Consider the following 20,151-nt stretch of genomic DNA (forward strand, 5'->3'; position numbering starts at 1 on the left):
TTTCCCCACCTATCTAGGTGGATCCCTGCAGGAACAAGCAGAGCTGCTGAAGTACACAGGCTCTGAATCTGAGGCAGGAAGAGCTTTGAAACCTCAGAAGCTCTCCAAATACCCACACGGAGGTGGTGCTATATGACCAAGGCCAATGTTCACAGAGGAGAAGCCCGCCTTCCAGGGATGCACCATATTTGTTTACTCATTCAACAGTTGATGGTAATTTGGGTTTCTACATTTTGGCCCATGTGAATAGTGCTGTTATGACGTTTTGCGTAAAAGTATTTGAATACCTGTTTTGAATTCTTTTGGGTATATATCTATGGTCATATGGTATTTCTGGTTTAACTTAATGGAGAAATGCCAAACCATTTTCCACAGTGGCCGTACCATTTCACATTACCACCAGCAATGCATGAGTGTTCCAGTTTCTCCGTATCACAACCTCATCAACACTTGACATTTTCTGTTTTGTTGATCACAGCCTCTTTGTGTCTGTGTTGTAGTATCTCATTGTGGCTTTGATTTGCATTTCCCTGACTACTAATGTGTTAGTCTATTTGTAATAAAATGTTATAGCCTGGGTGGCTTAAATAACAGACATGTATTTCTCCACAGTTCTGGAAGTCCAAATGAAGGTGCCATTAGAGATTATATTTAATGAGGGGCAGGTAAGAGGAACCTGTTCAGCATGGTCTGTTGCTGCAGGCGTCAATGGGTAGGCCCAGCCTGAACAGAACCAAGGAGCCAACTCTCTGCACAGACTAACCATCTGGTGTCTGGCCAGGACAGGTGCTTTTATCCTCATCCATGGCCCACCTGACTAATCCCAGCTAAGGCAATGCATGTCACAATGGGACATCTGTACATGGTCAGTCCCCACTCCACATGGCAGCATCCACAGAAGTGCCTTGTCCCAAATCCTGCCCCAGAGCCATATCCCACAACAGTCCTTCCCCTTCCAGCTCTGGTCTCCATTGGCACCATACTCTGCTATGTAGAATCAGATGCCCCACTCTACAGAGGTGCCATTGGGGCCCAGGGACAACAAAAAGCCTAGGGACACCATGCCACTTAGAAGAGCAGGAAGTTCCCAAGCATCTGTCTTTTGGAGATGCTGTGTACAAGACCTGCTGTGTGCTAAAGGGTTCAGGGATGAACGTGATTACCAAACCAAGCAGAAGGGGGCTTGGGGTCTTTGTTGGTGCCTTAAAACAGTACTCACTTGTTATACCTCACACATTTGGAGGTTAGGAATCTGGTCAGTTGATCCTAACATATTGAGAAAGTTCAAGGGGATATTGGCAAATAGAGAGGATGGTCACTTATATGTCTGTCTGTCTGCCAGCTCAGGTGGGCAGGCTGGTCTCAGTGGATGGCTAACCAGATACTCCTATGCGTGTCCTCTCAGCAGGGTGATTTGGCTTTTCTGAAGTAGATGTCAGGGATTCTAGACTGTATAAGTGTTAGTAAAGGGAAGTGTCACTTTCCCTAATATTTGGCTCTAATCTGGTAGTTTTTTCTATGGTCTAGTTATTCTACTGGTAAAAGCAGATTTCCCAATGCTGAGGGGAAGGTCTCACTACCACCTCTTAATGGGAGATGCATCAAAGACTTTGAAGCAACAATACATTCAGTGGCCACAAATTATATTTTCGAATGCAAAATATATAGTCCCTATACAAAAAGTGTGAACAAGGGTATGGTTCTTGAAATCTTACAATGAGAATTAAAGAAGCAACCCCACCCCCACCCCCGACACACACACACATGCACAAAATAGGTAGGATTGCTGCAGGCAACACTAAATTTTAAAGGGGAGAGAATGGGAGAAGCACAGCTAGTCCACTGCAATCTAAGTGTCAGACTAGTCCAGACTGAAAGTCCTTTAATATAGTCCACAACTGCTCCTGTAGCTCTTGGCTCTGCCCTATGACCAATCCTTCTGATCCAGAAGAAAAGTCCATGCTTGCAACTAAGTAACCCGAGAAAAGTTTGGGGTCTAGACATCTCTTTCCAATTTGTACTATCTCTGCCCCTTTCACTTCCAATTGAATGAAATCTGTTAAAATTCCTTCCAAAGTTTGTGGTATCTCTCTAAAACTATAATCTACTCTGTGAGACATAATACACCACCACATACCTTTCTAACATGAGTTCTTCTCCCATTTAGGCCAAAGCTTCAAGTGTGGAGGTTAATGCCTTTAAAACTGGAAGTGTTTTCTCATGTATTTGGAAGGCAGGGCCTTCAGAATATTAGAGGACTTATTGTCGATCAGAGAGTGTCTACTAGGAACAATGCTAACATTCTTTGATAAAATGCACATAGCCAAATTTTCCATTTCAGCCATAACAAAGAACAATTCACTGACATTTTATATTCCAACAATGTTGTGCAATCACCTCTATATAATAAACTATCAAATTCCAAACCATCAAAAGGAAACCTCACATAATTGAGGAATCACTTCCCATTCTTCCCTTCCCCTAGGCGCTGGGAAACACCTGCCTTCTGCCTATATGGATTTGCCCACTCTAATGTAAAGAGTCACACAATGTATCTTTTGGTGGCTAGCTTTTTTCATTTACCACATTTTCCAGACACATCCACATTGTAGTCAGCATCAGTATTTCATTATTTTTAACATTGAATAATATTTCACTTTAGGGATATACCATATTGGTTTATTAATTCATCAGTTGATGGGAATTTCAGTTTCTACATTTGGCTATTGTGAAAGTGCTCTTATTAACTTTTGCGTACACGTTTTTGAACACCGCCTTTCAGTTCTTTTGGGTACATATCTATGGTCATATGGTACTTCTAGATTCAACTTATTGGAGAAACACCAAACAATTTTCACAGTATCCATACCATTTTACATTTGCACCAGTAATGTATTAATCTATTCAGACTTTCATAACAAAATGTGACAGACTCGGTGGCTTCAATAACAGAAATGTATTTCTCCACTGTCCTGAAAGTCCAAGATGAAGATGCCATCAGAGTTGCTTTCTAATGAGGGTCAGGTGAGAGGGTCCTGCTCAACAGGGCCTGACGCTGAGGGTGTCAGTAGGAAGGCCGGGCCTGAGCAGGACCACAGAGACCACTTGCTGTACAGACTCTCACTCTGGTGTCTGCCCGGCACTAGGGCTTCTTTCCGTGCCCAGTGGGCACCTGGGCAATTCCAACTGAGGATCCACATGTGTCACAATGGTATAGCTGTGACATAATCAGTCCCCTACCCAGGTGGCTGCGTCCACAGAAGTGCCTTGTCCCACTTCCTGGCCCAGAGCCTTATTACACGACAGTCCTTCCCTTTCCAGCTCAGGCCTCCACTTGCACCATAGTCTGTGCTCTGTAGAACCAGCTTACTCTCACTAGAGAGGCATTTGGTCCCAGGGGTAATGACTTGCCTAGGGTCACCTTGCAAGTTGGAAGACAAGAAATGTCCCAAAACACGCTGTCTGTGTGAGCTGCTGTGTCCAATAGGTGGAACCAAGCAGAATGGTGCTTGGAGTATTTGTTGGTGAATTAAAACAGTACCTACTTATTATATCTAAAAAATGTCAGCATCAAAAATCTGGCCAATTGATCCACATATGTTGAGAAGTTTCAAGCGGATATTGGTGGACAGAGAGGCAGGTCGCTCATATATCTGGTCCTCTGCCAAATCTGATAGGCAGGCTGGTATCAGTGGGCTGCCAACCATATACCCATGTGCATGTCCTCTCAGCAGGGTGATTTCAGAGAGTTGGACTTAATACAGTATAGATCAGGGGTTCCCGACAATACCAAAAGTAAGATAGAGAAGTACCACTTTCTTTAGGTCTTGGCTCAGAGCTGGCACACTTTATTCTGTGGTTCTCCTTATTCTACTGGTCAAAACAAAATCTGAAGTGCTCAGGGGAAGACTCTAACTGCTACCACTTAACGGGAAATGTAGCAATGAATTTGCAGCCACACTACATCCTCTGGCCACAAATAAATTCCCACATGCAAAATGTACAGACTCTCTCACAAAATAATGAAAATTGAAATGGTCTTTGAAAAATAAAAATCTGAGATTGAAGAAATGCATCCAATGTGCACCAAATGTAATGGAAGAAGCACAGCATGCCCACAGCCACCTGAGTTTTAGCCTAGTACAGAAGGAAAGTGCTTCAGTATAGCCCAGACCTGCTCCCTGGAAAAGACCACAGCCCTTGGCTCTGCCCTCTGAACAATCCTTGTTTTCCACAATGAAAAGTCCATGATTGCACGTGAGTAGGCCCAGACAAATTTGGTTGCAGAGGCCTCTTTCCCATTTGTAACGTCCATGTCCCTTTCAATTCAAATTGAATAAAATCTGTTAAATATCCTTTCCAAAATTTGTGGTCTCTACAAAATTATAATCTACTCTATTAGACAAAAGTCAACACCATATTTCTTTCTAAGATGCACCCATATCCACTTCGGACCAACGTTTGAGGTACAGTGGTTAATGCCTTTGTAACTGAAGAAGCTTTCTCATGTAGCCATAAGGGTCTAGGGGGCAGGGCCTTCACAGGAAGAGGACTTATTGACAATCACAGGGGCCCTACTAGGAACAATTCTTACATTCTTTTGGTAAAATGCACATAAACAGATATGCCATCTGAGCCATTATAAAGTACATTCAGTGACATTAATATACTCACAGCATTTTGCAATCATCAATCAACTCTACCTAATACCATCTATCTGATTCAAAACCATCAAAAGAAACCCCATGCCATTGAGCTATCACTTCTACTTTTTTTTTTAATTAAATTTATTGGGGTGACAATTGTTGGTAAAGTTACATAGATTTTGGGTGTACAATTCCGTAATACATCATGTATACATACCATATCGTGTGTTAAACACCCAGAGTCAGTTCTCTTTTCTTTTTCTTTTTTTTTAATTCATTGGGGTGACAATTGTTAGTAAAATTACATAGATTTCAGGTGTAAAATTCTGTATTACATCACCTATAAATCCCATTGTGTGTTCATCACCCAGAGTCAGTTCTCCTTCCATCACCATATATTTGATCCCCCTTACCCTCATCTCCCACCCCCCCCACCCCCCTCCCCCCTTACCCTCTGGCAACCACTAAACTATTGTCTGTGTCTATGAGTTTTTGTTTCTCATTTGTTTGTCTTGTTCTTCTGTTGTTTTTGGTTTATATACCACATATCAGTGAAATCACATGGTTCTCTGCTTTTTCTGTCTGACTTATCTCACTTAGCATTATACTCTCAAGATCCATCCATGTTGTCACAAATGTTCCTATATTATCTTTTCTTCCTGCCGAATAGTATTCCATTGTGTATATATACCACAACTTCTTTATCCATTCATCTATCGAAGGACATTTTTGTTGTTTCCATGTCTTGGCCACTGTAAACAAAGCTGCAATGAACATTGGAGCACACGTGTCTTTATCTATAAATGTTTTCAGATTTTTTGGGTAGATACCCAGGAGAGGGATTGCTGGGTCATATGGTAATTCTATTCATAATTTTTTGAGGAACCTCCACACTGCCTTCCAAAGTAGCTGCACCAGTCTGCATTCCCACCAACAGTGTATGAGGGTTCCTTTTTCTCCACAGCCTCTCCAACACTTGTTACTATTTGTCTTGTTGATGATAGCCATTCTGACTGGGGTGAGGAGCTATCTCATTGTGGTTTTTATTTGTATTTCTCTGATGATTAATGATGTTGAGCATTTTTTCATACGTCTATTTGCAATTTGTATGTCCTCTTTGGAGAAATGTCTCTTCAGGTCATTAGCCCATTTTTCAATTGGGTTGTTTGTTTTTTGTTGTTGAGTTGCATGAGTTCCTTGTATATTTTGGATATTAGCCCCTTATCGGAGGCACTGTTTGCAAAAATCTTCTCCCATTCAGTTGGTTGCCTCTTTATTTTGTCGATGGTTTCTTTTGCTGTGCAGAAGCTTTTAAGTTTCATATAGTCCCATTCGTTTATTTTAGCTTTTACTTCCATTGCCTTTGGAGTCAAATTCATAAAATGCTCTTTGAACCCAAGGTCCATAAGTTTAGTACCTATGTTTTCTTCTATGCAGTTTATTGTGTCAGGTCTTATGCTTAAGTCTTTGATCCATTTTGAATTAATTTTGGTACATGGTGACAGATAGCAGTCCAGTTTCATTCTTTTGCACGTGGCTATCCAATTCTCCCAGCACCATTTATTGAAGAGGCTGTCTTTGCTCCATTGTATGTTTTTAGCTTCTTTGTCAAAAATTATCTGTCCATATTTATGTGGTTTTATTTCTGGGTTCTCAATTCTATTCCATTGGTCTATGTGTCTGTTTTTCTGCCAATACCATGCAGTTTGATTATTGTAGCCCTGTAGTACAAGCCAAAGTCAGGATTGTGATACCTCCATTATTGTTCTTTTTCCTTAAGATTGCTTTGGCTATTTGGGGTCTTTTGTGGTTCCAAACAAATCTGATGATTTTTTGTTCTATTTCTTTAAAATATGCCATTGGGATTTTGATGGGGATTGCATTGAATCTGTATATTGCTTTGGGTAATATGGCCATTTTAACTATGTTGATTCTTCCAATCCATGAGCATGGAATGTCTTTCCATTTCTTTGTGTCTTCTTCAATTTCTTTTAAAAATGTCTTATAGTTTTCAGTATACAGGTCTTTCACATCCTTGGTTAAGTTTATTCCTAGGTATTTTATTCTATTTGCTGCAATTGCAAAATGAATTGTTATTTTTATTCCTTTTTTTTTTTTTTTTTTTGAAGATTTCAGTGTTAGTATATAGGAATACAATGGACTTTTGTACGTTGGTTTTGTAGCCAGCAACTTTACTGTATTCGTTGATTGTTTCTAATAGCTTTTTGGTGGAGTCTTTAGGGTTTTCTATATATAGCATCATGTCATCTGCAAAGAGTGACAATTTAACTTCTTCATTCCCAATTTGGATGCCTTTTATTTCTTTCTCTCGCCTGATTGCTCTGGCAAGGATTTCAAACACTATGTTGAAAAGCAAAGGTGATAGTGGACAGCCCTGTCGTGTTCCTAAACGTAGAGCAAAGGGCTTCAGTTTTTCACCGTTAATTATGAGATTATCTGAGAGTTTGTCATATATGGCTTTTATCATGTTAAGGTATTTTCCTTCTATACCTATTTATTAAGTGTTTTAATCATAAATGGATGTTGTATATTGTCAAATGCTATTGATATAATCATATGATTTTTGTCCTTTATTTTGTTTATGTGATGTATCACATTGATGGATTTGCGGATGTTGAATCATCCTTGTGCCCCGGGGATGAATCCCACTTGGTCGTGATGAATAATCTTTTTAATGCATTGTTGTATTCGATTTGCTAGGTATTCATCAGAGATACTGGTCTGTAGTTTTCTTTGTTTGTGCTGTCCTTACCAGGGTTTGGTATCAGGATAATGTTGGCCTCATAAAATGAGTTTGGGAGTACTGTCTCTTCTTCAATTTTTTGGAAGAGTTTGAGCAGGATTGGTATTAGATCCTCTTTGAAGGTTTGGTAGAATTCACTAGTGAAGCCATCTGGTCCCGGACTTTTGCTTTTGGGAAGGTTTTGGATGACTGATTCAATTTCGTTACTGGTGATCGGTCTGTTTAGATTTTCCAGTTCTTCATGGTTCAGCCTTGGAAGGCTATATGTTTCTAAGAACTTGTCCATTTCTTCTAGGTTATTGAATTTGGTGGCATATAGTCCTTCATAGTATTCTTGGATGATCCTTTGTATTTCTGTGGTGTCCATGATAACTTCCCCTTTTTCGTTTCTGATTTTGTTAATTAGTGTCTTCTCTCTTTTTATCTTAGTGAGTCTAGCCAAGGGTTTGTCAATTTTGTTAATCTTTTCAAAGAACCAGCTCTTTGTCACATTAATTTTTTTCTATTGTCTTTGTTCTCTATTTCATTTAGTTCTGCTCGAATGTTTGTTATTTCCTTTCTTCTGCTGACCTTAGGTTTCACTTGTTCTTCTTTTTCTAGTTCTTTAAGGTGTAACATGAGGTTATTTATTTGGGAGTTTTCTTGTTTCTTGAGATAGGCCTGTAATGAGATAAATTTCCCTCTTAAAACTGCTTTCGCTGCATCCCAAAAATTTTGGTAGGATGTATTTTCATTGTCATTTGTTTCTATGTATCTTTTGATCTCTCCTCTAACTTCTTCTTTGACCCAGTCGTTCTTTAAAAGTATGTTGTTTAATCTCCATGTATTTGTGTTTTTTCCTGCTTTCTTTTTGCAGTTGATATCCAATTTCAAAGCCTTGTGATCAGAGAATATGCATGGTATGATTTCAATCTTCTTAAATTTGCTGAGGCTGATTTTATGTCCCAATATATGGTCTATCCTTGAGAATGTTCCATGTACACTAGAAAAGAATGTATAGTCTGATGTTTTAGGATGAAGTGCTCTATAAATGTCAATTATGTCCATTTCATCTAATGTGTCATTTAGGGCTGCTATTTCGTTATTTATTTTCTGTTTGGATGATCTATCCATAGCTGTCAATGATGTATTTAAGTCCCCTAGTATAATTGTGTTTTGGTCAATTTCTCCCTTTAGTTCTGTTAGTAGTTGCTTGGTGTATTTCGGTACTCCCTGATTGGGGGCATAAATATTGATGACTGTTATCTCTTCTTGTTGTATAGTCCCTTTACCATTATGAAATGTCCATCTTTGTCTCTTGTTATCTTTTTCACCTTGAAGTCTGTTTCATCTGATATCATTATGGCTACACCTGATTTTCTCTGGGTACCATTTGCTTGGAATGTCAATTTCCACCCTTTCACTTTGAGTCTATGCTTGTCCTTGTAGCTGAGATGTGTCTCTTGGAGACAGCATATGGTTGGGTTTAGTTTTTTGATCCAATCTGCTACTCTGTGCCTTTTTATTGGTGAGTTCAGTCCATTTACATTTAGGGTGATTATTGATATGTGAGGATTTCCTGTCATTCTATCTTTAGTTTTCTGGTAAGGCTGTGTCTCCATTGTTTCTTTGCCTTTTTGTTGTTGTCTATTATTTCTGTGTGGTGGCATTCTACGATGTTTCCCTCTGTTTCTTCTTTTATTTCAGTATATATTTCAGTTCTGAATTTTTTTGAGTGGTTACCCTTAAGTTTATGTAAAAGAAAGTTTGATATTTAGAGTATTTCGTTTTCTTCAGCACGCTTACTTTCTCCATTCCCGTATTCCAGTTCAGGCCTTTACTCTCCCCTTTTTTATGTTTTGGTTGACACGAATTGTCCCTGTTGATGGTGGTCGAATTGCTTCCTTTAGTATTTCTTGTAGTGCAGGTCATGTATTAGAAAATTCCCTCAGCTTCTGTATGTCTGGAAAGGTCTTTATTCCTCCTTCATATCTAAAGGATGTCTTTGCTGGATATATTATTCTTGGCTCATAATTTCTCTCTTTCAATAGTTTGAATATTTGGTTCCACTCCCTCCTGGCTTGTAGAGTTTCTGCTGAAAAATCTGATGATAATCTAATGGGCTTTCCTTTGTAAGTTACCGTCTTCTTTTCCCTGGCTGCTCTGAGGATTCTTTCTTTGTTGTTGGTTTTAGACAGCTTCAATACAATGTGCCTTGGAGAAGGCCTGTTGGGATTGAGATAATTAGGTGTTCTATTTGCTTCTTGGATTCGAGGGTACAGTTCTGTCCACAAGTTTGGGAAGTTCTCATTGATGATTTGTTTGAATATATTCTCTGTCCCCTTCTCTCTTTCTTCTCCTTCTGGTATGCCCATTATTCTTATATTGCTGTTTCTGATGGAGTCAGAAAGTTCTTGTAGAGTTCTTTCATTTCTTTGAAGTCGCACGTCTCTTTCTTCTTCCATCTGTGTAATTTCCAGGTTTCTATCTTTGATGTCACTGATTCTTTCCTCCATCTGGTCAACTCTACTACCTAAGCTGGTTATTTCGTTCTTTATTTCTTCTATTGAGTTCTTAATCTCCAGAAATTCTATTTGGTTCTTTTTTAAAATTTCAATTTCTTTCGTAAAATGCTCATGCCGTTCTTTGATTGTGTTTCTGAGTTCATTTAACTGCCTATCTGTGTTTTCTTGTATCTCGTTGAGTTTTTTCAGAACTGCAATCTTGAATTCTCTGTCATTTAAGTCACATATTTATGTATCTTTAAGTGCCTTTTCTGGAGATTTTTCACTTTCTTTCTGAGCTATCTTGTTGCCTTGGTTATTCATGGCAGTTACTGATTTACTATTTCTCTTCCTAGACATCTACAGTAGTGGCTTCTGCAACAGGTTGATATGAAGCGGTCTTTCTTTTGTTTTCCAGTACTTGTTGGTAGAATGTTTTATTTTTTCTCCATCTGCAGCTTATTTTTCTTCTCCCACATGGTAGTGCTATGTTTTCTCTGCACTATTCCAGCTTCTCACACAATGGGGGGTTCCCTGGGAGACGGGCTTCTCCTCTGTTAATAGTTCGTCTAGGTCACAGGGCACAGTGTCCCGGTGGGTATGCGGAGAGCTTTTGATGTTCCAAAGCTCTTCCAGCTTCAGATTCAGAGCCCGTAGGTTTCAGCAGTTCTGTTTACTCCTGCAGGGATCCGCCCAGCTAGGTGGGGTCAGGGGCGGGGTGAGTTGTTAGAAGTGGCCCAGAGCAATGGCGGCGACCACCACCACAGCCGGTCCTGCTTCCACAGCTCCCTCCCCTTTGCCAGAACTAGTTGGGCTGTGAATCTGTGTCTGGGATCCACAGTTCTCAGAACAGCAAATATTCTATTCTTTTGATCTGACACTGCTACTGTTCTGTTTCTAGCACCGGGCAGGTGGGGGCGTGGTGAGGTCTGGGAGGGTAGGGAGGGGGAGGCTAGTCTCAGTGCCTAAGGCTTCCGTTCTCTGCGGCAGTGAGGGCTTAAACCATTTTCAGCCTTCTTTCCTCAGTCTTTTCTCAGAGGTCTCTGCCATGAGCGTTGGGTTCAGCCATGTTATATTTTGTCCCCTCAGCCCTGTGGGCCATAAGTGGAGCCCTAGCAGTCCGAGTTATTCCCTCTTCCACAGTTGTGGTAGTTCCGGGATGCAGGGAGCTCGGAGCACTGAGCTAGGTCTGCATCCTGCGCCCGCGTGGCTCCGTCTCTGCACTTCTCACTTCCCTCCTTCCCCACTCATGTGATTCACCCACCTTTAGGTGAATTCAGTAGTGTGCCTCTTCGTCTTTCCTGTCTGCTGTGCAGGGAGTCCTTTGTGGAATTATAGTTGTTCGATTAGTTGTATATTCCAGGGGAGATTTACAGAGTCTCACCTCACGCTGCCATTTTTGATGATGTCCATAATTCAATTTTTCAAGGGCAACATTTTATACTTCTCACTGTACAGACCATCCTCATTTCGTTACATTTATCTAAGTGTCTCACGTTTTTGTATCACCCAGAAATCCAGCTCATGGTGGAAGTAAGGTTCGGTGGATTAGCAAAAGGCCTGGCCTAAAGGCCAGAATGACTGCTGCTTTTACTGTAACCAAAGCAACTGGGAAACTAGGGGCTCACAAGTGGGTGGATCAGCCCAGGAATGTTAACAGTGTAAGGGGAGGTGTTTCCAAAAGCCACACATGACTTGTGCTAAGTAAGGCCAACTCTGAGACATGCTGACCTCCCAAAGTTGGGTCTCACTGCTACTCCTGTGAACCCAACACAGCAGCCTAGGCGGGCCCAGCAGGAGGCTGCCTTAAGTCTGGGTCAGATTTTGCTTCCAGAAAAGCATCTTGGGTGCCAGTGGGCCCAAAGGGGCTGGTGGTGAGTCTGCACAAGTGGCGGCTGAATGAACTCAACCAAGGTTTGGCACACACACCACCCACCACCAAACACTGATGACCACAGAATAGCAGCAGGGTTGTACTAAATGGGTCTTGAGACCTTAGTCTCTGTGAATTAAATCCCATACTCAGGGAGAGAAGTACAAGAATCCAGGCCTTCTGAGAACCAGACTAGCCAGTAGTCTCATTGGAACTTGTGGGAACACATATATGTTACATATGAGAGAGAACAAGCTCCTGGGTTGACCTGATTGTTTCCCATGAGAGGATACTAGTGTGTGTGTGGGGGGTGGGGATTGGTTGGGCCAAGTCCAACCTTTCCTTTGATCACCAGCCTACTCTCTTGTCATTCAAAGGGGGGGGGATCTTTTATGTTACTTAGCCCAGAGTGGCTCCTTTTCTAATTGTCACTTCTTCATGTGAGACTGCAGGAGTTCTGAGAGAGGGAACTCCAGCATTAGGCCTCTGGAATAGGTGTCATTCATTGTTCTGATGATGACACTTAGAACTCACATGAGTGAACATATTAAAAATAATGGTGAAACTTCTTTAAATAAAGTTGTACTTGAGACTTACTGATATTAGACAAAATTAACATTTATGCTCATATTTTTCCATCTATTGAGCAGATAGTTTACTGGATAGTGGAATTGGAATAGAAAGATACTGACAAAATTATCTGCATACATTGTTCTCATCGCTTGACTGGTGACTTAAACTTTGAGCCTAAGCTCTTTCCTGGCATCCTCTCAGAAAAATGTGGTCAGCGCAGGAAACAATGCTCACAGACCCAGTTATACAGAAACTCTACAGCTGGGAGTTTATCCTGAGGAACTCATATTACATGTGTGGACAGTATGAGGATATTCATTGCAGAAAAATAATTACAATCAACCTAGATTTAACAGAATGAGGGCTAGATACATACAACATATGTGAGATGGCATATACGCAACCATTTACAATCATGTTTACACAGAATATTTACACAGTGGGAAATAATCTTGATGTATGTGGAATTTCTTAAAAACCACAAATGTAGTAATGGTTTTGGATAAATTTCAAGGAACACAACACCTACTAACACTAAATCACAAACAAATAGAAAATCTGAATAGACCTGTAACAAATAAGGAGATTGAATCCATAATCAAAAATCAAATAGAGTAGTATATACTCTACTATAGAAAGGGCTTTGGGAAATGGGGAGAGGCCTACAAACATAAGCTTTTATTGCAGAACACTTAGCAGAATTGTGTGTATAAGTTTACTCAAATTACTTAATGTTTGAATGACTAAACAAGTCTTTTCAACATATGATTGGTAGAAAAGGGAATGGTAAGGATGCTGAGGAGTCGCCCTCCCAATGTCACAGGGGCTCCTGGGCCAGTTCATGCTCTTCTAACTAAGCTTGCTGCACTTCAGTGTGTGAGCAATTTGGGGAAATATGAATTTACTTATTATGGCATTTTGTTTTCTGTTATGCTGAATTATAGGGTGTCTCTGACTTATCAACCCCTACTTTGAAAATCATCAGCTCATTCTATTCTAAGAATAAGTGGAGAGAACAGGGACAGCATAACCTCTCCACTGTAGAGAAACGTCTGCACAGACACATTACTTGAAATCACACTATTTCACAATAGTTCCAGTGTTACTAATATACAGCATCAAGCAGAAAGGCTTTGGACGGGAACTGGTGCATTATCTCCTCTTGGGTCTCCAGTTTGCCAACTCACCCTGAAGAGTCTGGACTTCTCAGACTACGTAGTCTCATAAGCCAATCCTTAAAATAAATCTTTCTCCATATCTTCCTATCTTATTTCTTCTGTTTCTCTGCAAAACCATGATAGATTGATATGGCTAAGTCTGCAGAGGCTGGCAATGATTAGGTTGTGGAAGGAAGGAAGGAAGGGAGGGAGGGAGGGAGGGAGGGAGGGAGGGAGGAAGGAAGGAAGGAAGGAAAGAAAAGGAAGGAAGGAAGGAAGGAAAGGGGAAATGAACTTTGTAAGTTCTATTCTGAGTGACTGGGAGAATGGAACTGCCTCTAATTAGAAAGTCAACATGAAGTGGTAGATATTTAGGGAGAGGAGAATTAAGTCAGTTTGGGACATTTTAGTTTAGGTTGTAATGGTCCATGTAAATGAAAACAGCAAAGAACCAGAGATAATTATGGAGATAAAGTTTAATGAAGATGTCTGAGAAGGTGATAGAGTACGGAAGCCAGTGGAATAGAAGTAACGTCTGAAACCATGGCAAAGGAAGACAGATCAAGCAGCCAAAACAAAGTTTCTTAAAAAGGAGAGTTAGATAGTCAAATCAAGACCTGCTGTGTGTGTTGGTGTTGAGCAGGCGGTGCCTGGAACCAGAAGAAGCAGCCTAGGGAAGGGGACAGATCAGGTGGATTTAGCTGGTGCGGCATCCAGGAAGGAGAGAATTTCAGGGAGAAGCAGGACTCAACCTCGAGGACCACTACAGATATGAGGACAAGTAGCTGCTGCAGATTCCACCTCGGTGTGGTTTTCATTTGAGTGACAGGTATAGACGATGGCTGACACTGAACTAATAAGAAAATAGCTATTAAACAAGTGAAAGATTGTAAGAGTAGGGTCATTTCACAAGACGGAAATTGGGTGGTTGGAAAAAATTGCAGGCCAATAAGTTGGACAGAGAGCCAAAACAAGACGCTACATTGGTTAGTGAGAGGGGAGCATACTGTAGCACAATGGAAAGAACCAGAACTGAATATACATGTGAGGAGAAGATGACTCGTGGGCTGAAGTACTTATGGAGGGAAAGACAGTAACAGCCTGGCCTGCAACCCGATCGTTCATTCCAAGCAGAAAGTAGTGGAATAAAGTATAAATTTGGTTTATCTTCTTACAAAAGAAAACAAACCATAAAACAATCCTGTCCCCCACCAGCATGCAGTCCTTTCTATCAGGTACTGTTAACAGACTCCAAAGGAACAAATTCAGGGTATGGTGCTTAAAAAGAAGAAAAAGACACTCAATTCCCATTCAGAAGAAAAATACCTGATAATACTCTAGATAAAAACATTTAATTAAGTTCAGAGTAAAGTACATTTTGCTGCATAAGATTGAATCCTGTTGTGTTATAAATGTAGTAGTTAAATCAATGCAGCATAAAAAAGATAAATCCTCAAAAACTTAGTTGAAATCCAACTACTGAAACCTCACTAGTGTAAGTTACAACAAACCCACAGACAACATCGGGTGCATTTGACTTACCCTTTAATTTTATAACAATAGTTCTGGCCAGTGATTTAGGAAATTCTTACAGGCAAACAATCAAATTTCCAGGAGGTATCCTTGTCTTTCTTATTCTTTCTTTCTCTGTAATTTAAGAAGAATGAAGCTTGACTTTAACACATTTGAGTGTCACTTACAAAGTTTTTGTCCCTTTTTAATTGAAGTTGATATTGGTGATGATATGGGCACTTCAGGTGTCTAAAGAAATAAGCTGGCGTGTAACTGTTGTAAAGCTGCCCACAAAGTGGGAGCAAATAATAGCACGTACGGGTGACACACAAAGGGGTGTCATTCCTACATTGCACACGAGATGGCAGCAGAGAGCGTGTCCCCGCCCACCCTCCTTCAATTGCGAATCCAGGCCCCTGGAACTGAGCTCACTCTGAGATAAATACTGCTTCAGGCCCTTCACAGGCCTCAAGGCACCTACTGCTCCCATTTTCCAGAAAAGGCAGAAACAATTATTATCTCCATGCACAGGTAGTTAAACGGGAGAGTGATTGTAAAAAAGTTCTGAGTCCAGAACCGGGACCGACATGGGCTCACATGGGCCAACAGCGCTTGCACACACTGGATACAAACAGTCCTGGCAGTGTTGGGGTGCATCATGGTCATTCCATTTGAAGAAAATCTGCACATGACCTAATGGTCCAGCTTGCCTTGCACTCAACCAAGCAGGTTGTGGGGTGGGACCAGGGCAGGCAGTGGGGAGTGAGGTGGTGGCCTGGCCCTTCCCAGGAACACAAGCCGCACCAGATCTTATGACAACGACTCCCTCTCAACTATGCGATGGGGGAGTCCTGTGCTCGGGCCTTTGAAAATCTCTTCCTCCTCAGCCCCGAGCACGGGTCTGCTTCTCCCCATCTTTCCTTCCTCTGAGGTCACAACTGACAAGAGCTTCCTGGCTGCTCAGAATGGAGCCTGGGGTGACACTTTCCTTATGGAGGGGTGCCTGAGCCTCAGACAGGCGCAGAGCTGGCTTCTTTCTCCTCCAAGTACTAGCTGTGTGACTTCAGACAAAGACATGGAAAGTCCATCTCCTCACCTATCAGGTGGGGATAACCGCTCCGTCTCAGGTGGCTGTGAGATCAGTGAGGTGAGGCAGGTCAGCTCCTGCCCCACAGGTGATGGGCCCTCACCCCCCTCCCTCTTCTCTTCCCAGTCCTTTCCCTACCTCCATGGGCTGGAAGGATCAAGCGTTTAGCAAATAATCTCCTGGTGGCAGAAGGAGCTCTCCTGTTGGTGTCCACACAGCCACAGTCCCCTGAGTGCTGACTCTGGCATCTGTGTCAGCTTCATCCACAGGGCAGGGCTCACCACAGCCCCTCCCTGGTCTTCAAACCCCGCTCATCTCCAAATTCAAGGCCCTTGTCTCAGCTCAGGACAGAGCGCTTCTCACCGCTCTTCTCACTGGTCTCTCTGTTCCCGTCCTTCTCTCGTCCAATGCAACCTCCACACTGTGACCAGCTAGATCTTTCTAAATAAGTTAGGGATCTAATCTTGTCACTTGCTGTGCCTACAACTACCAACAGCTTCACTTGGGCTAGAGAGTAAAGCCTCTATCGTCAGCACAGTGTTGAGACTTTATCAGGACTCATGTTCTTCTCCTGGTCTCATTTCCTATCATAACACCCCGATTCACTCACCAGGTACCCCAGCTATCAGCATTAACCTGTCTGGTGTGGGCTTTAACAGATAGAGGTGCCAGCACTGAGACTGAGACTGAATGCAGGAATCTAAATAAAATACAGATTTTAGTGAATAGTAATACATCAATATGTACATTGAGTATAACAATCCTGGAAAGAGAGGAGAAAGTAAAACTAAAGATATACCTATTGCGTTGAAATGGGTGATTTCCATTAACAAAATGGACCCTAAAATAAGGAAAATACTAACCAATGAGCCATCCAGGACCTCTTCCTCCCGCTTATTCTCGTCACATTGCTCTGGAGTTCCCTCTCCTGGGACAGGGAAGGAAAGGGGACAAAGCAGTTCGGAAGTTCCCCTGAGATCGGTCCCCACCCAGTGTCCTCATCTCCCGCACCCAGGAAGTCTCGATTCTGATATGTCAGGTAGGACCGGAAGCAACTGAGAGGAGTTCCCTGGAAGCTGAGGTGCTGGACTGGGGCCAGAGAACAGATGCTGGGTCAGGAAAGCAACAGATTCCACATCACTGAGCCCTAACCCTAACCCCAAACCTAAAACCTAACCTTTAAAACCTAAACACTAAACCCTTAGCCCTAAGCCTAAATCTAACCTTAACATAAACTGTAAAACCTTACAACCATAAACCATAACCAACAGTATAAACCATAACTTAAACCCTCAATGTAATACTAAATTATCTCCATATTGTGTCCAGCACAACATGGGCAGTGAGGGTGCGAGAAGGGGTAGCTTGGGTTACGTTTTTAAGAAAGAAACAAACAGAGACTTAATGCAGTTAAATCTCTCAGAAGGCCAGGGGTCGCTCAGTCTCAGAGGACTGGAGCCCAGAATAAGGCCAACTAAAGGTTTTTATTGATAGGTAGACAAATACAAGAAAGTAACATTGCTTCTTACACGGTTTGTGAGACTCATACATCATAGCAGAAAAATGTTTATTCCAATCACCCTTTGTCTGTCAACAGCCGAAGGACAAGGTCCCATGATGTCTTACCAAAGGTATGTACCTTCTCAGGGTCAAGTCTCTCATATTTTAACAGCTCCATTGAGATAAGTGGAGAGAACTGATCTTTATTGTTTTTGTAACTTCTCTCATAAACAGGTGCCAGGGAAAAGGCAGAGCCGGCAACAGCTTTTCCCAGGCAGGGGGAAGGGGAGGCAAGGCCCCTTCCCATATTTTTCTAAGACAGCTCATTGGGGGTCCCCACTCGGTTCCGCCTGGCTTAGGTTGTATCTCACGTGAGATATCTTACCCGTCTTTGGCTGCAAACCATCTTTTGGGGACCAGACAGAGAGACATAAGGTGTAAACATAAGGATGGAACAGAGTCCCAAAAAGGCACAGTCTCACAGACTCTTCTTTCCTTAAGGAAAGACATGGGGGGACAGCTGGCTAGGGTGTTGTATGACTACCTCACCAGAAACCACAAACTATGAACCATATCCGTAAACCATAACTGTAACCATAAACTATAACCAAAAACACATAGCCATAAACCATAAACATAATCCATAATCAGTCCCATAAACCATATAACACACATGTAGCCATAAACAATACACATAAACCATAACCAACTGTAACCCATAATCTTAACCTTCACCCCTAACTCAGCACCACACTCCACCTCAGCCCCAACCCTAGCCCCGTAGGGCACTAATAACCCCTCACCAGTCAAATCAGAAGTAGGTCACAAAAACAGAATATACAGGTCTATATCCCTTATAAAGATGTAATAATGTTCCATAAAATAGGACTATGAAACCAACTTCACATTAAAATAATCATGCACCATAAGCAACTGTTTACACCAGAAATTCAAAGGTTGTTCAATGAACTGAAATCAACCATGGAATACCCAGCAACAGTATGAAGGAAAAACACACAATCACAAAAAGCTTTTCACAAAACCCAACCCTATTTCACGATTGAAACACTCAAGAAAGTAGGGATAAAAGGAAGTTTCTTCAATGTGATCAAGAACATCAGGCAATACTTAAGCAAGCTTCATGGCTTATTTTTTAAGATGACAGGTCTATTCCTGAAATCAGGAACAAGGCCAGGATGCTGGCTTTCACCACTGTCATTCAATAATGTACCAGAAGCTCGATCCAGAGCAATTAGGAAACAAATGAGAGGCATCCCTGTGAAAGGAAAAACTGAAACTGTCTATTCACAGATGACACGTCACATCTTATGTACATAACTTCAAAAAAGAATCAACGAAAGATTATTATTACTAGTAAAGTAACTCAAAGTTAAATGACAAGTCTCTTTTTTTTTCTGTTGAGCTGCTTGAGCCTTGCCTTCGCTTGGGGGCCTGCTCCTATTTCTTTGACGTGTACTATCTCTTCCAATAAACTACTTTTTCACCACTTAAAAAAAAAAAAAGTTAAATGACAAAATATCAATACACAGACATCTGTTTTATTTGTATACACTAGCAAGGAATAATCTAAAAAAGAATTTAAGAAACCAATTCCATTTTAAATAAAATCAATGTTGATAAAATACTTAGGAACAGTTTTAATAAAAGTGCAAGGCTTCTACACTGAAAATGACAAAACATAATGTCTTTCTTTGCTGAAAGAAATTAAAGAAACCTACCTAAATAAATGTGAGGCCATCCCATGGTGATGGAAATTGTTAGGATGGCAACAAAACAGACGCGATGTAAGGATTCAGGGTCATTCCTGTGAAAAGGCCCCAAGGCCTTTGTGGAAAAATGCACAAGCTGATCCTAATATTCACAGCAAATTTCCAGGGAAGAAAAGAGCCATAAGGATCTTCAAAAACCAAATCAAGTTGGAGGCTCACCCTTCCCAAATGTAATTCTTAGTACACAGCCACAGTAAGGAAAACATGGAGACACTGGCATAGAGATGTACATAGAGATCAATGGAATTGCATTGAGGGCCCAGAAATAAACCTGTCTGTTTAAGTCAGTAGAGTTTTTTTTTTTAAACATACACATTTAACTTATTTATCATTGTCAGTTACAGCTTTATTTTATAAAACACAGAAAGACACTTTTTTTTCTATTTTTTCTTTTCCTTTTCCTTTTTTTTTTTTTTTTTTTTTTTTTTTTGGTAAGGAGGGCGCAGCTCACAGTGGCCCATGTGGGGATTGAACCGGCAACCTCGGTGTTAGCAGCACCACGCTCTAACCAAGTGAGCTAACAGGTCACCCCCAGAAAGACATTTCTAAAAGTGCTCTATCACCAGGATTTAAACATTAGAAATATTAGTTTTGTAAGTGTAACTGATATAAATTACAATCCAATAATTGGAGACTTTTTTCAGTACGGTTACTATACAAATGAAATAAATGTCAAAAGGACTTAATAGCAATATTTTGTTACCTATATATTATCAGATACTTTAGGACCTAAACAAAGATTCTGAGTATTCAGACTTCTTTTGTT

The sequence above is a fragment of the Rhinolophus sinicus genome, linkage group LG05 (assembly GCF_036562045.2).
Source record: "Rhinolophus sinicus isolate RSC01 linkage group LG05, ASM3656204v1, whole genome shotgun sequence".
In the NCBI taxonomy this organism is placed as follows: Eukaryota; Metazoa; Chordata; class Mammalia; order Chiroptera; family Rhinolophidae; genus Rhinolophus; species Rhinolophus sinicus.